This window comes from Erinaceus europaeus, chromosome 5 (assembly GCF_950295315.1).
Source record: "Erinaceus europaeus chromosome 5, mEriEur2.1, whole genome shotgun sequence".
NCBI lineage: Eukaryota > Metazoa > Chordata > Mammalia > Eulipotyphla > Erinaceidae > Erinaceus > Erinaceus europaeus.
The window spans coordinates 30,573,694-30,588,856 of NC_080166.1; positions in this window are offsets into that span (position 1 = coordinate 30,573,694).

The window sequence follows — 15,163 nt, forward strand, 5'->3', positions numbered from 1 at the left end:
TTAATTACAGCTCTTTTTCTTCTCTTTTCCCTTTTCTCTCACTTGTCTCTTTTTTATTTTTTTTCTTTTTCTTTTCTTTTTTTTTTTTATCTTGTCATACACTTCTTGCGTCCTTCTTCTTTGCATTTCTGAATTTGTGAATTATTTTGGAGAAGAAATCTGACTCAGAGTGGACTCTCTATGTGCGTATCTCTGCTCTAGTCCCCTTTCCCCTCTTGTTACCCCTAGAATATATAGTGGGTAGTAGATTTGCATAACTGTCTATTCTTGATATCCCTTCTTTCTTTTCTCTTTCTTCTTCACTGGGATTTGGTTACTATTTTTCACCACTGGAGAAATTGTTTGGATAACTGATAGTGTTTAAATTGCTTCAATACTTGCTTCAGTAGCTACTGTAATTCCTGAGGTTGGTGAGTGCAATTGTCATAAAGGTATTAAGTACAGTGTTACTTGTACTCAAAACACAACAACTGAGGAACAACAGAGCATAAAAAAAGAAACACATAAATAAAAAAATGGGTAGATCAAAAACAAATAAAACTGCTACTCCAATAAATGAAGACAAGAGCCCAGAAGAAACTACATATCAGCCAGAAGTAACCATAGATAAAAAAAGTATGCAAGCAATAATAAACTTATTAATCACAGAAATGAAAACAACATTGGAGGAAAGGAATGGCAGTATTAGGGAAACAACAGTTGAGACCCCCAAGGAAAATACTGATTATCTTGAGGCAATTAGAGAACTGAAATCTGAAATAGCTGTAATGAAGAAAGAAGCTGAGGCAAGGGAAAGCAGACTAACAGAAGCAGAAAACAGAATTAGTCAGACAGAGGATGTGTTAGAGAAAACGAAGAAAGAGGTGAAAGAGCTTAAAAAGAGATTGAGAGACACTGAAAACAACAACAAAGACATAGGGATGATCTCAAAAGAAGTAACATTCACATAATCAGCCTGCCAGAGGAAGAAAGAGAGGAAGGGGAAGCAAACATTCTAGAGGAAATAGAATAAAACTTCCCAGACCTGAATAAGAGAAAGGACATCAAGATTCAAGAGGCCCAGAGAGTACAACACAGAATCAACCCAGACTTGAAGACACCAAGACAAAACATACTCACAATGAGAAGAAGTAAGGATAAAGAAAGGATCCTAAAGGCTGCAAAAGAGAAACAAAAAGTCACATACAAAGGAAAATCCATAAGATTATCTGCAGATTTCTTCACTCAAATTCTAAAAGCTAGAAGAGAATGGGAAGATATCTATCGAGCCTTGAATGAAAAAGGGTTTCAACCAAGGATAATATTTTCTGCTAGACTTTCATTCAAACTAGATGGAGGGATCAAAACCTTCTTAGACAAACAACAGTTAAAGGAGGGAACCATCACCAAACCGGCCCTGAAAGAGGTTCTAAAAGACCTCTTATAAACAAGAACATCACTATAACAATGGCGATATATCAGAGCAAACAAAAAAAAATTTTTTTTTGAACAATGGCACTACAATACATTAAATCCATAATATCAATAAATGTCAATGGCTTAAACTCACCCATCAAAAGGCACAGAGTTGAGGGATGGATCAGAAAACATAATCCAACCATATGCTGCTTGCAAGAATCCCATCTGTCACAACAAGATAAACACAGACTTAAAGTGAAAAGATGCAAAACTATCATACAGGCTAATGGACCACAAAAAAGGGCAGGAAAAGACATTCTCATTTCAGACACGATAGATTTTAAATTAAATAAAATTAAAAAAAATAGGCAAGGAAACTACATAATAATTAGAGGATCAATCAGCCAGGAAGACTTAACAATCATTAATATCTATGCACCCAATGAGGGACCATCTAAATACGTCAAGCACTTACTGAAAGAATTTCAAAAATACATCAATAGTAATACAATAATAGTGGGGCACTTCAATACCCCACTCTCACACTTAGACAGATCAACAAAGCAGAGAATCAACAAAGATACAAAGATACAAGAGAATTTAATGAAGAGATTCATTACTAAAATGAATAGAAAATTGAAATAAATGACAAGCTAATAAGTGTCCAAGCATTAGAAGAGCAATAATTTTTGCTATAAATAATTGTTTATAAAATAATTACAAACAATTATACAATCATAAACTATAATGAATTATAAACAATATAATTATATAAATTTATAGCCATACAATCACATATTAAACACCAAGAAGAAGCTCAAATGAACGACCTTACTGCACACCTCAAGGACTTAAAGGAAGAGGAACAAAGGAACCCTAAAGCAACCAGAAGGACAGAAATCACTAAAATTAGAGCAGAAATAAACAACATCGAAAATAAAAGAACCATACAAAAGATCAATGAAGCAAAATGTTGGTTCTTTGAAAGATTAAACAAAATTGACAAACCCCTAGCCAGACTCAACAAACAAAAAAGAGAGAAGACTCAAATTAATAGCATTGTAAATGATGCAGGAGATATCACAACTGACACCACAGAAATCCAGAGAATCCTGCGAAACTTCTATGAAGAACTATATGCCACCAAGCTAGAGAATCTGGAAGAAATGGAACAATTCCTAGAAGCATATGTTCTTCCAAAACTGAACCAAGAAGAACTACAAAATCTAAATGTACCAATCACAGAGAAAAAAATTGAAACTGTTATTAAGAACCTCCCCAACAACAAAAGTCCTGGACCAGATGGCTTCACAAACGAATTCTACAAAACTTTCAGGAAACAGTTAATACCCATACTTCTTAAGCTTTTTCCATAAGATTGAAGAAACAGGAATACTCCCTTACACCTTCTATGAAGCCAACATCACCCTGATACCAAAAGCTGATAGGGACAGAACAAAAAAGGAAAACTACAGAACAATATCTCTGATGAACATAAATGCCAAAATATTAAACAAGATCTTGGCCAACCAGATACAGCAACATATCAAAAAGATTGTTCATCAGGACCAAGTGGGATTCATCCCAGAAATGCAAGGCTGGTTCAACATCCGTAAGTCAATCAATGTCATACAACACATCAATAAAAGCAAAGCCAAAAACCACATGATTATTTCAATAGATGCAGGGAAAGCCTTTGACAAAATCCAACACCCATTCATGCTCAAAACTCTACAAAAAATGGGAATAGATGGGAAGTTCCTCAAGATAGTGGAGTCTATATATAGCAAACCTGCAGCCAACATCATACTCAATGGACAGAAGCTGAAAGCATTCACCCTCAGATCGGGGACTAGACAGGGCTGTCCACTATCACCATTATTCTTCAACATAGTATTGGAAGTTCTTGCCATAGCAATCAGGCAAGAGAAAGGAATCAAAGGAATACAGATTGGAAGGGAAGAAGTCAAGCTCTCACTTTTTGCAGATGATATGATAGTATACATAGAAAAACCTAAAGAATCCAGCAGAAAACTATGGAAGTTATTAGGCAATATATCAAGGTATCAGACTATAAATCAATGTACAAAACACAGTGGCATTTCTTTACAAACACTAAATCTGAAGAAGAAGACATCCAGAAATCACTCCCGTTTACTTTTTCAGCAAAATCAATCAAATACATAGGAAGAAAGTTGACCAAAGAAGTGAAAGACTTGTATGCTGAAAACTATGAGTCACTACTCAAGAAAGTAGAAACTGATACTAAATAATGAAAAGATATCCCATGCTCATGGATTGGAAGAATAAACATCATCAAAATGAATATTCTCCCCAGAGCCATATACAAATTTAATGCAATACCCATCAAAGTTCCACCAAGCTTCTTTAAGAGAATAGAACAAACACTACAATCATTTATCTGGAACATGAAAACACCTAGAATTGCCAAAACCATCTTGAGGAAAAGAAACAGAAATTGAGGCATCACACGCACAGACCTTAAACTATATTATAAAGCCATCACCATCAAAACAGCATGGTACTGGAACAAAAATAGGCACACAGACCAGTGGAACAGAATTGAAAGCCCAGAAGTAAATCCCAACACCTATGGACATCCAATCTTTGATAAGGGGGCCCAAAGGATTAAATGGAAAAAGGAGGCTCTCTTCAATAAATGGTGCTGGGAAAACTTGGTTGAAACATGCAGAAGAATGAAATTGAACCACTTTATCTCACCAGAAACAAAAATCAACTCCAAATGAATCAAAGACCTAGATGTCAGACCAGAAACAATCAAATACTTAGAGGAAAACATTGGAAAAACACTTTACCACCTACTCCTCAAGGACATCTTTGATGAATCAAACCTGATTGCAAGGAAGACTAAAGCAGAAACAAACCAATGGGACTACATCAAATTGAAAATCTTCTTCACATCCAAAGAAACTATTAAATAAACAAAGAGACCCCTCACATAATGGGAGAAGATCTTCACATGCCATACATCAGACAAGAAACCAATCACCAAAATATATAAAGAGCTCAGCAAACTTAGCACCAAAAAAGCAAATGACCCCATCCAAAAATGGGCAGAGGATATGAACAAAACGTTCACCTCAGAGGAGATCCAAAAGGCTAACAAACATATGAAAAACTGTTCTAGGTCACTGATTGTCAGAGAAATGCAAATTAAGACAACACTAAGATACCACCTCACTCCTGTAAGAATGGCATACATCAAAAAGGACAGCAGCAACAAATGCTGAAGAGGTTGTAGGGATACAGGAACCCTTTTACATTGCTGGTGGGAATGTAAATTGGTCCAGCCTCTGTGGAGAGCTGTTTAGAAAACTCTCAGAAGGCTAGACATGGACATTCCACATGATGCAGTAATTCCTCTCCTGGGGTTATACCCCAAGGACTCCATAACACCCAACCAAAAAGAGGTGTGTACTCCTATGTTCATAGCAGCACAATTCATAATAGCTAAAACCTGGAAGCAACCCAGGTGTCCAACACCAGATGAGTGGCTGAGAAAGCTGTGGTATATATACACAATGGAATACTATGCAGCTATCAAGAACAATGAACCCACCTTCTCTGACCCATCAAGGACAGAGCTAGAAGGAATTATGTCAAGTGAGCTAAGTCAGAAATATAAAGATGAGTATGGGATGATCCCACTCATCAACAGAAGTTGAGTAAGAAGATCAGAAAGGGAAACTAAAAGCAGGACCTGACCAAATTGTAAGTAGGGCACCAAAGTAAAAACCCTGTGGTGAGGAGTAGACATGCATCTTCCTGGGCCAGTGGGGGGTGGGAGTTGGTGGGAGGGATGGGTCACAGTCTTTTGGTGGTGGGAATGATGTTTATGTACACTCCCAGTAAAATGTAGTCATATAAATCACTAGTTAATTAATACGAGAGGGGTAAAATTAATTGTATGTCTCAAAGTTTTTCAAAACACATACTGAACCTTTTCAATATATAGGCTGTGTAACTGATATGCAGACTCTCTCAAAAGCCTAGACCAAGTAGATCAGAAGCAACCAATAGCACAGCTATATACAAGATACTGGGTACTGTACAGCAAACCCTAACAAAAGGACTTTTCAAAGTTAACTCATTTACCAAACAATGTGATGATAACATTAACTATCGATTGTCTTTTTGAACCCTAAGACAGCAGGAACCTCACATCTCCACTATAGACCCTCTACTTCCCCCAGTCCTGGAACCCTTGGATAGGGCCCACTTTCCCGTATGCCTCGCCCAATCCATATCAAATAATATTGCATGTGCTGATCACAACCTAACCAACACAACAATTGCCACCTCAACATGCTTCACTTCAGACTGTGTCCAGAGATTTCACGTGTGGAATGAAAACCCTTCAACTTCATTACTCGGGTGAGACCTTTCCTTTCATAGTATACTCTAATTTCATCTCAGGTGGTTCACTTTCTAACAAACTCCCAAAACATAGATATACACTAGTTTCTGTGAGAGAGAGCATGTGTTCACACGTATCTGTAAACTACTGCAAAATATAGCCTGTAAGCAGAAGTGCACTAGAGTTTGCAGTGAGTACCCCCCTAACACTTCCTCTCCACTATTCCAAGCTTTGGGTCCATGATTGTTCAACAGTTTGTTTGACTTCGTATGTTAACTCTCTTTTCATTTTCACCAGGTTCCAGATGTCATCAGGATGCTGGCCAGGCTTCCCTGGATTGAAGACCCCACCAATGTGTCCTGGAGCTCCGCTTCCCCAGATACCCACCCTACTAGGGAAAGAGAGAGGCAGACTGGGAGTATATTCAACGCCCATGTTCAGTGGGGAAGCAATTACAGAAGCCAGACCTTCCACCTTCTGCAACCCACAAAGACCCTGGGTCCATGCTCCCAGAGGGATAGAGAATGGGAAAGCTATCAGGGGAGGGGGTGGGAAATGGAGATTGGGTGGTGGGAATTGTATGGAATTGTACCCCTCCTACCTTATGGTTTTGTTAATTAATCCTTTCTTAAATATAATAAATAAATAAATAAATAAATAAGAAATAAAGAGTTAGATACTTAGATGAATGAAACACAACAGCACCCCAGTGAAGTTACTGAAATAGTAATGAAGTACCAGGGATATAGCATAGTAGTTATGCAAAAGAAAATTTTATGCTTGAAAATTCAATGTGCCAAGTTCATTTCCCAACTCCACCATCCTCTCTCTCTCCCTCTCTCTCTCTCTCTCTCTCTCTCTCATAACTACAGCAATAATAAAAAAGCAACAAAAGGGAAAATAAATAAAAAAATTTAAAAAGAAGCATTGAATTCAGAGGTTTACATACAATTCATGAAAGGTTTAGAATCTAAGCAGGTAAAAAGGTCGCTTCCCTTAAATATACAAAAAAAAAATACCTTAAACAATGATTAAATCAAAGTTGTATGACATTTTAATAATTATAAAATGTTCACATGTTATAAAATCAAAATCAATAAAATAAAAAAATAAGACATGAATAAAAGGAGTGACACTTAGGACACAATACCATTATGATAAGCAACTGGAATGTTTATAGAATGATCACCTTTTTTATTTTTAAATATGTACTTTCCTTCAACACATGCTTGTAAATAAAATGTCTGCATATTGGACACAACAGTCAACCCTGCCTTGTACCTGACTACAGAGTAAAGGCTTTCAATACTCTCACCATCGAGTATGATGTTGGCTGCTTGAATGACTAAAATACTGATATATATATATATATATATATATATATATATATATATATATGATATATATATATCATCACTCAGCTGTTAAGAATGAAGTTATTTATCTCTTTTCTAGCCTCTTGGATGGCACTGAAGGGTATCATATTGAGTAAGATAAGTCAAAAAGAGAAAGGCAAATACTAAATGATCCCACTCATTACTGGGATTTAACAAATAGGAATGGGGAGGGAGAAAACAATATGAAACATGGGCTGGATGCTTGTATTTCACCAAAGCAAAAGACTCTGGGCAGGGTGGGAAAGGAGAGGAAGGAAACTTTAGGGTCTATTTTAGTTGTATTTTTCAACTAGAGCAAGACTCGGTTCTAGAAATAAGTAGTGTTGAGGAATAAATCTATGACTTAAAATGCTGGTCCTTTGTGCTATCACTACATGGGAGCATGCCCTGTAGTGCCCTTGCAGTATATAAATGATCATGAGGAAAACAACTATTAGTATAAAACATTTGTTATGGGGGAGATGTATATTTACATAACTTTAAAGGTGTGAGATAACTCTATATTTATCTAAAACATATTTGTTCATGATATATATATATATATATATATATATATATATATATTTCAAAGAACTAGCTTATTATAGTCTAGTTGTGTTTTCATGTGCATGTAATATTTGATAGAAATTTTACTGAGCTTCTTAAATATATTGGCTGATATTTTAATCTACTTGAAAAAAATGTATTCATCTTCAAATAGTTATTCTAATTTATGCTACATTTTTATTTTCTTCTTGGAAGCTAATAAGACATAGACTTTCTATTCGCTATAGTAGCATATTCTAAGCCAGAAGTTATTCTTCTTGGGTTCTCACTTGTACTTCCACTTTGCCATTTTGTAACACATGCGCTCAATCAGGTCCCAGCCTGATTTTGCCACTTTGACTTACTCTCTAATACTAACTTCTACAAATGCCATTCTTCAAAATTAAAATATACTCTTCAGAGAAAGAGAATCAGAATATCACTCTGGTATGTGATAGTAAGGACTGAACTTGGGGACCTCATGCTTGACAGTCTAGTGTTTTATCCACTATGCCACCTCCTGGGGCAACAAAAATAATATATTTTGTACTACTTAAAACAAACAAATGTAAGTGATTTTCTCAGCACTCTTACACTAAAATTTAATTATGTAAGAGAATGAAAAATGAACTCAGTCCTATACAGGTGTTAAGGGAACAAGTGCACTTGACGAGGAATTAAATGTCAGGAGAAACAAATCTGAAATGTGTAAGAGAAAGTGTCAAGTAGATGAATGGGTTGATAAAATAAATTTAAATTAGACAAATATAAATTAAGAGAGAGCTAAAATGAATGACAATAGAAGCATAAAGGGAAGAGAAAAATTACCTTATCACATTATAATTTAAAGCATACTGACTATAAAAGTAATGAGGACATATTAACTGAGAGAATATTACTTTTAGAAGCAAAATTTAGGACTCATGTGCAGGTGGCCAGTACTTTGATTCAAGGCAAGTTCATCTGAGTTGCAAGTGAAATAAAACTTACATTTAATTTGTTCCATTAACTATATTTAAGTAGTTGACCCTATGCAAAAGAGAGAGAAGTGGGCATAATAGAAAATAAAAATGAAATTACCCATAAATTTTTGCTAATTTGTTTCACAATATTTTTGCTCATGCACTCAGATTCAAGGGAGACCAAGGTCTCAAAATTCTGTTGTACTCATAGGGTGTGTATTTACTGAAGTTTATTGAAATGGGAAACCAATGCTGTTCATGTTTTCTGAATTTTCATCCCATAATTTCCCACTGATCTACATGACAATCTAAAATTCTCATCATTCTTGAGTTTTTACTTTACTTATCACTACAGACAGCTTTTCTCATATGACTCAGACTCAAATTCCCAGAATGCAATATTAGAGTCTGGTCCCTGTCACTCATATCCTGACCTGTTTCTTAGAATGTCACCTCATTACACAGATATATACAGTGAAAGATAACTTACACAGGAGAAATACTTTATTACCAAAACTGTGGTGATTGCATAGCAGCTTTTGGAAGATAGATGTCACTGGTTGTGTCTGTGAATGGCTTGATTAACAATAGACAAGATAATATTTTAAGCAGCAAAATATCTGTAATATTTCTTATAATTATGTCCTACAACTGTCTTATCTCTTTCAATTTTATTTTAATTTATTTTAATCTTTACTTGTTATATGATAGAGACACAGCAAAATTGAAAGGGGAGGGGAAGATAGGAAGACAGACAGAGAGACACCTGTAGTAGCCCTGCTTCAGCACTCCTGAAGTTTTCCCCCTGCAGGTGGGGACCAGGGACTAGAGCTCAAGTCCTTGCATATTGCAATGTTAGTGCTTAACCAGGTCCCAACAGCAAACTATATGTATAGATTAATTCTAAAATATATTTTACCATTTATTTATAACCAATGAAATGCAGTTTGTGAATTGTTTAAATAAATTTAACATTTTTTATTATTAGGTACTAGTCTTTTAGTAAGTTTCAAATACCAACTCAAACTATATTAATAGAGACAAAAAACGAAGGATAAGTTACTGTGGGGATTCTGGAATCTCCCAGGAAACCCAAAAAGCTCAGCTAAAACCAGAGATATAAATTGATTCAGACTCTTTCTGTGCAATTGTATTTTTCACATATTTTATCTTATCTCTCTGATATTCTTCATTGTTTTCAAATTCACACATCAGGAAAAAGAACCAGTAACTATTAAATGAATATCACCACAGTTCTGGAGAGCACAGTACTTTAGACTGGGATATTAAAAATCTCATCTAGTTATACAGGGAAATACTAATTGTCAAAAATTGTATCTGATTCTCTGGATCAGGGATTTATACATATGTAGTAGTGTTCTCTCTCTCTCTCTTTCTCTCTCTGTATATTTCTCTCTCCTTTTTAGTTAGAGCAGAGAAAACAGAGAGATGAGGGTAGGGACAGAGGGAGGGGAAGAAAGAGAGAGAGAGAGAGAGAGAAGAGAATATAAATAAGAATACAGGAGCAAAGCTTAGTTCAAAAGCAGAGGAGGCTGGGCTCAAATCTGGGTGGTGCTTGGCAAAGCAGTACATTTCCAAATGAGCTATGCTGCCATCCCATGTTACATCTTTCTAACATCCAGTGTCTTATAGTAAACACAAAGTTAAGAGAGAGTTTCCAGAACAGCCCCATGTAAGAATGTTTCAAAGAAAAATTAAAGATTGATCTAGGGAAATATATGTCAATTCTACCATGATTACAATTTTTATTCTCACTATGGATGCTTTTGTTTAGTAACTCCCTATCACTTCTCCTCCACTGTCAGTATGGATCAAAATCATATTTCAGATGCAGAAGATGGGAGTTTTGGCTTCTATAATTGCTTCTCTGCTGGACATGGATGTTGGCATTCATAGCCCCAGTATATTTTATATCTTTTCCTAGTGGGCTCAGACTCTGGAGAGGTCATGTTCCAAGATACATTGGTGAGGTCATCTACCCAGGAAAGTCAGGATGGAATCATGATAGCTTCTGCAACTTGGTGGTTGAAGGTTGACAAGATACAAAGTGGAACAAAATGATTAATGAACAGGAACTGAAAAACAGAAATAGAACAAAAGAGAATAAGCACTTTAGGGTGGAAAGAAGTTAGAAAGTCCATTTTAGGTATGTTCTTAGGTGCTTGTGACTTGTAGTTTTTGCTTCATTTTAATAGCTTTCATAGAGTTGGACAAATATATTATTTGAAAAAATGGTGTCAGAGTAAAGTGCTAGGAAGTTGGATTAGGGCAGAAAGTAGCTCCCATTCTTGAAAAAAAAAATCTATGAATAAAATTAACTGTTTACCCCACCTACCTTTCCCAGGGCCCATACATATTTATATTTAGCACAGGAGCCTGTATAACCTCTGAGTCCCTGTTGTTCTGAGCTCTCAGTTCATGGTCACTGCCAGGAACATTGAAGGCTGCACTCATTTCAGAAGCAGTCTTCCTGTATAGCAGGGCAGCCACTATCATTATTTTGATGTCTCTCTCTCTCCTTCTCTCTCTCCTCCTCTCTTCTCCTCTCTTCTCCTCTCTTCTCCTCTCCTCTTCTCTCTCTCTCTCTCTCTCTCTCTCTCTCTCTCTCTTTCCTCTTTCTTTCTTTCTTTCTTTTGTGGAGCACAAAACCAGTCTAAGTTTTACCTTATAAGATTTTTTTTTATTATTTTTTACAAAGAGTACTACTTACCTCTAGTTTATGGTGGTGCCTGGGACTGAACCAGAAATTTCTGATGCTTCCAGCCTGAAACTCTGTTGCATAAAGCACAGTGCTATCCATAATCCCTACCCTCCTTTAATTGCTTACTGAGATCTTAACATTTGAAACATAAGGCATAGAATGCAACCACTGAACCTGAAATTGAAAATTGATGTTGTTGTGTGGCCATCACTGCAACTTCTATTCTGACCCTACCTAACTCTGTCCCCACTTTCAAGTGGGAAGCTTCACAAGCTGTAGATTGGTGTGCATAAGTAATTATTATTTTTTAATATTTATTTTCCCTTTTGTTGCTCTTGTTATCACTGTTGTGGTTATTGATGTCTTTATTGTTGAATAGGACAGAGCGAAGTGGAGAGAGGAGGGGAAGACAGAGAGGGGGAGAGAAAGACAAACATCTGCAGACTTGCTTAACTGCCTGTGAAGTGACTCCCCTGCAGTTGGGGAGCTGGGGGCTCGAACCCGGATTCTTCAGCTGGTCCTTGCACTTTGTGCTACGTGCCCTTAACCCACTGTGCCACCGCCCAACTCCCATAAGTTATTATTTTTATTTAGTTCTCTAAAGTTGAACTTTGTGAAAGACAATATGGAATCCTCTGATGTCAAACAAAATGAGGGAGGAGGTTGCATAAAACAAAGCACATTAGAAAATGTATTGTGGTAGTTTTCTTCATATCTGTTCTGGGAGTAAATAGTACAGTGTCATCTGGAAGCCAATGAACTAATCCCAGAGTTGCCAGCATTCAGAGTCATGTAAATATGACACTTAATCCTCTTGACTTCTGCCAAAATTGACTTGTCTGATAGATGTTTACATTTTCAGGTTGAGTGACTCAAACTGTTTTCAAAAGATGCTGCTATAACCTCTATAGTTAGTTTTTTATTGGAGCATTTACACACCAGAAAGAATCTGGTTCTGCATGTGGAAATACCTTATCCATATAAAACCAAGCCATTTAAGCAAATTGTTTAGTTGAAAGGGTACATAATAAAGTACTGCTAGAAATGATTTTACAACATGTTATTTGATATTAAAAATGTCTCTAAATATACAAGATGTAAAATGTAGCTGCCCACAGAGTACAAAAAATGCCAAATATCTGATTATTTGACATAACTGATTATAACCATCTTAATGTTTGTTTAAAATACCTTTAAATATCTTTTTCCCCTCATCCTTAACATCTTATTATAGTGACAGGAAGAAATTTGAATTCAAGGTGTGTTATCCATTTCTAGGTAATTTTCTACTACTACTACTCTATCTCAGAAATGAAATTAAAACAACTACTCTTTTTTTTAAAAAAAATGTGGGTAAAATAGATGTGCAGTTTTAAATTATGTTCTGCATCCACTGATTTTCTCATTGAATCTTTTATTAGGCTACAGCTGAATTTATGGGAGAGTTTCTGCACTTTGTATATTTTGATTATTTTCTCCAAATTTTCTGTCTGAGCATTTGGTAATTCAAGAGAAAAGAACACATTATTTCAACATTCAGTTCTAGCTATATTGCACTTGATTGGCTAGCAAAGTACATACAATAGCTGTTACTATGCAAATAATGCCAGAAAAGTACTAGCAAAAATCACTCACTATTGACTCCTTACCAAATCTGCCAGAGCTACATGTTTCTTAATTTTATTTATTTTTAATATTTATTTATTACCCTTGTTTCATTGTTGTTGTTGTTGATGATGATATAGATGTTGCTGGATAGGACAGAGAGAAATGGAGAGAGGAGGGGAAGAGAGACACCTGCAGACCTGCTTCACCACATGTGACGCGTGGTTGATATCTCATTACCAGCTTTAATTTTTAGAAAACTATTTATTTCTACTGGGAAAATGGGTAGGCATTATAGCACTGCATTTACATATATGAGCTCCCAGTTTCAATCCCTAGCATCACTTGTGTCAGAGTGATACTTTGGTCTCTCTAATCTTGCTTTCATCAAACATAAATATAAAATCATATCTCTGGATGAAAAAAATCATAAACCTAGGTATTTAAATGCCTATGGTGCAGGAGTCATCTGATAGTTCTTAAGAGAGTCCTTGGTCCTCACAAATATGGCCTCTTGGAGTGGTGGAAGGATGCAGTCAGTGAGGCCCAGCAATAAATTCTGATGGAGAAAAAAGAAATGTGTGTGGTAGGGTGTCTCACATAGAGTCAGTGTTCATTAAATGTTTTTTGTTTTATTTTCTTATTCTGTTTCCATTCTTTCATTCATTAATAGAATTCTTTTGACTTCCCGTTCATGCCAACAAACATATCAGGATTAGAAAAGGTTAAATTATTTGATAACCAGGAATGTGGTTTGGCAGTAGAGCACAGTAATTGCTTGCATGAGGCCCCAGGTTAAATATCCTTGTATTTCATGTACTGGCTTGTAAAGGGACTCCTCTGTGATCATAGTCAGTTGTGATAGTAACACCACACAATGCATTAAATGTCAGAGTGAGGTTGCAGATTATTACTCAAGCCTGCAGTCATATCACTGTGAACACACACACACACACACACGCAATTATAGAGAGATAAACATAAGGAAAAGAACTGGATGAGTAGGAAAGAGCAAAGAATGCCTGAAAATAGGAAGAGCACAGTGCTATGATCTCTTAAAGCATGCATCTAAATGGAGAAATCTAGAAGGTAGTTAACATACAAATAAGAATCTAGAGGACTGGGGAGTTGGGCTGTAGCGCAGCGGGTTAGGCGCAAGCACGTGGCACAAAGCTCAAGGACTGGTGTAAGGATCCTGTTAGAGCTCCAGGCTCCCCACCTGCAGTGGCATGGCTTCACAGGCAGTGAAGCAGGCCTACAGGTGTCTCACTTTCTCTCCCAGTCTCTGTCTTCCCCATCTCTCTCCATTTCTCTCTGTCCTACCCAACAGTGAAGACAGACAACAATAATAACTACAACAATAAAACAACAAGGGCAACAAAAGGGGAATAAGTAAATATTTTAAAAAAGAATCTAGAGGATTGTTCTACTCAGGAAATATACTTGGGGATGTTACTAATGACCACATTGAATTTCATTGTAGAAGAAAGATGAATAAAGTAGAACCACGACACAGTAGCTAACAAAGAGAAGGCTTAAAGGTCCTAGAGTGTAGGAAGCTTGAAAACCGAAAGAAAACATCACAGTTGCCTGAAAATTATTTAATGTGTGGACAGTTTCTACTGTGTAGGAACTGAGCAGTGAAAACTGCTACAAAGAGGTTGGTCCTTTTATATAAGAATTCCAAACCTTTTAAATTTTATTATAATCCTTTTTTTTGTCATTACATTTTTCTTGAAGTAGCATTTCATTGTAAGTTTCGGATGTGCAGAAGCATAAATCAACATCTGTATATACTACATTGAGTTCACCAATAAAAGTTCAATTCTGTCTTTTACCTATAATTAACTTCCCCTTTCCTTTGTGGAAGCTACTAGTTCAGTCTCCAACACCACCATAATCCAAAACTGAATAATGCTCTGGTCTTTAATTGTGTCTTTCTCCCTCTGTATCTGTCTCATTAAAATAAAATATTTATTGTGAACACTATTTTACTAATGGTGATCAAAAAGGAATTATGGGACATGAATGTAGTGAGCATAAGGCTGAAGTTAAAAGTACAGGATAGATGCATGCAAACTCACAAAGGATTGTGGGTAGGAGAAATTACATAAGCAAGCCACAAATGTAAGTTAATCCTTTTCAGCTCTCTTCT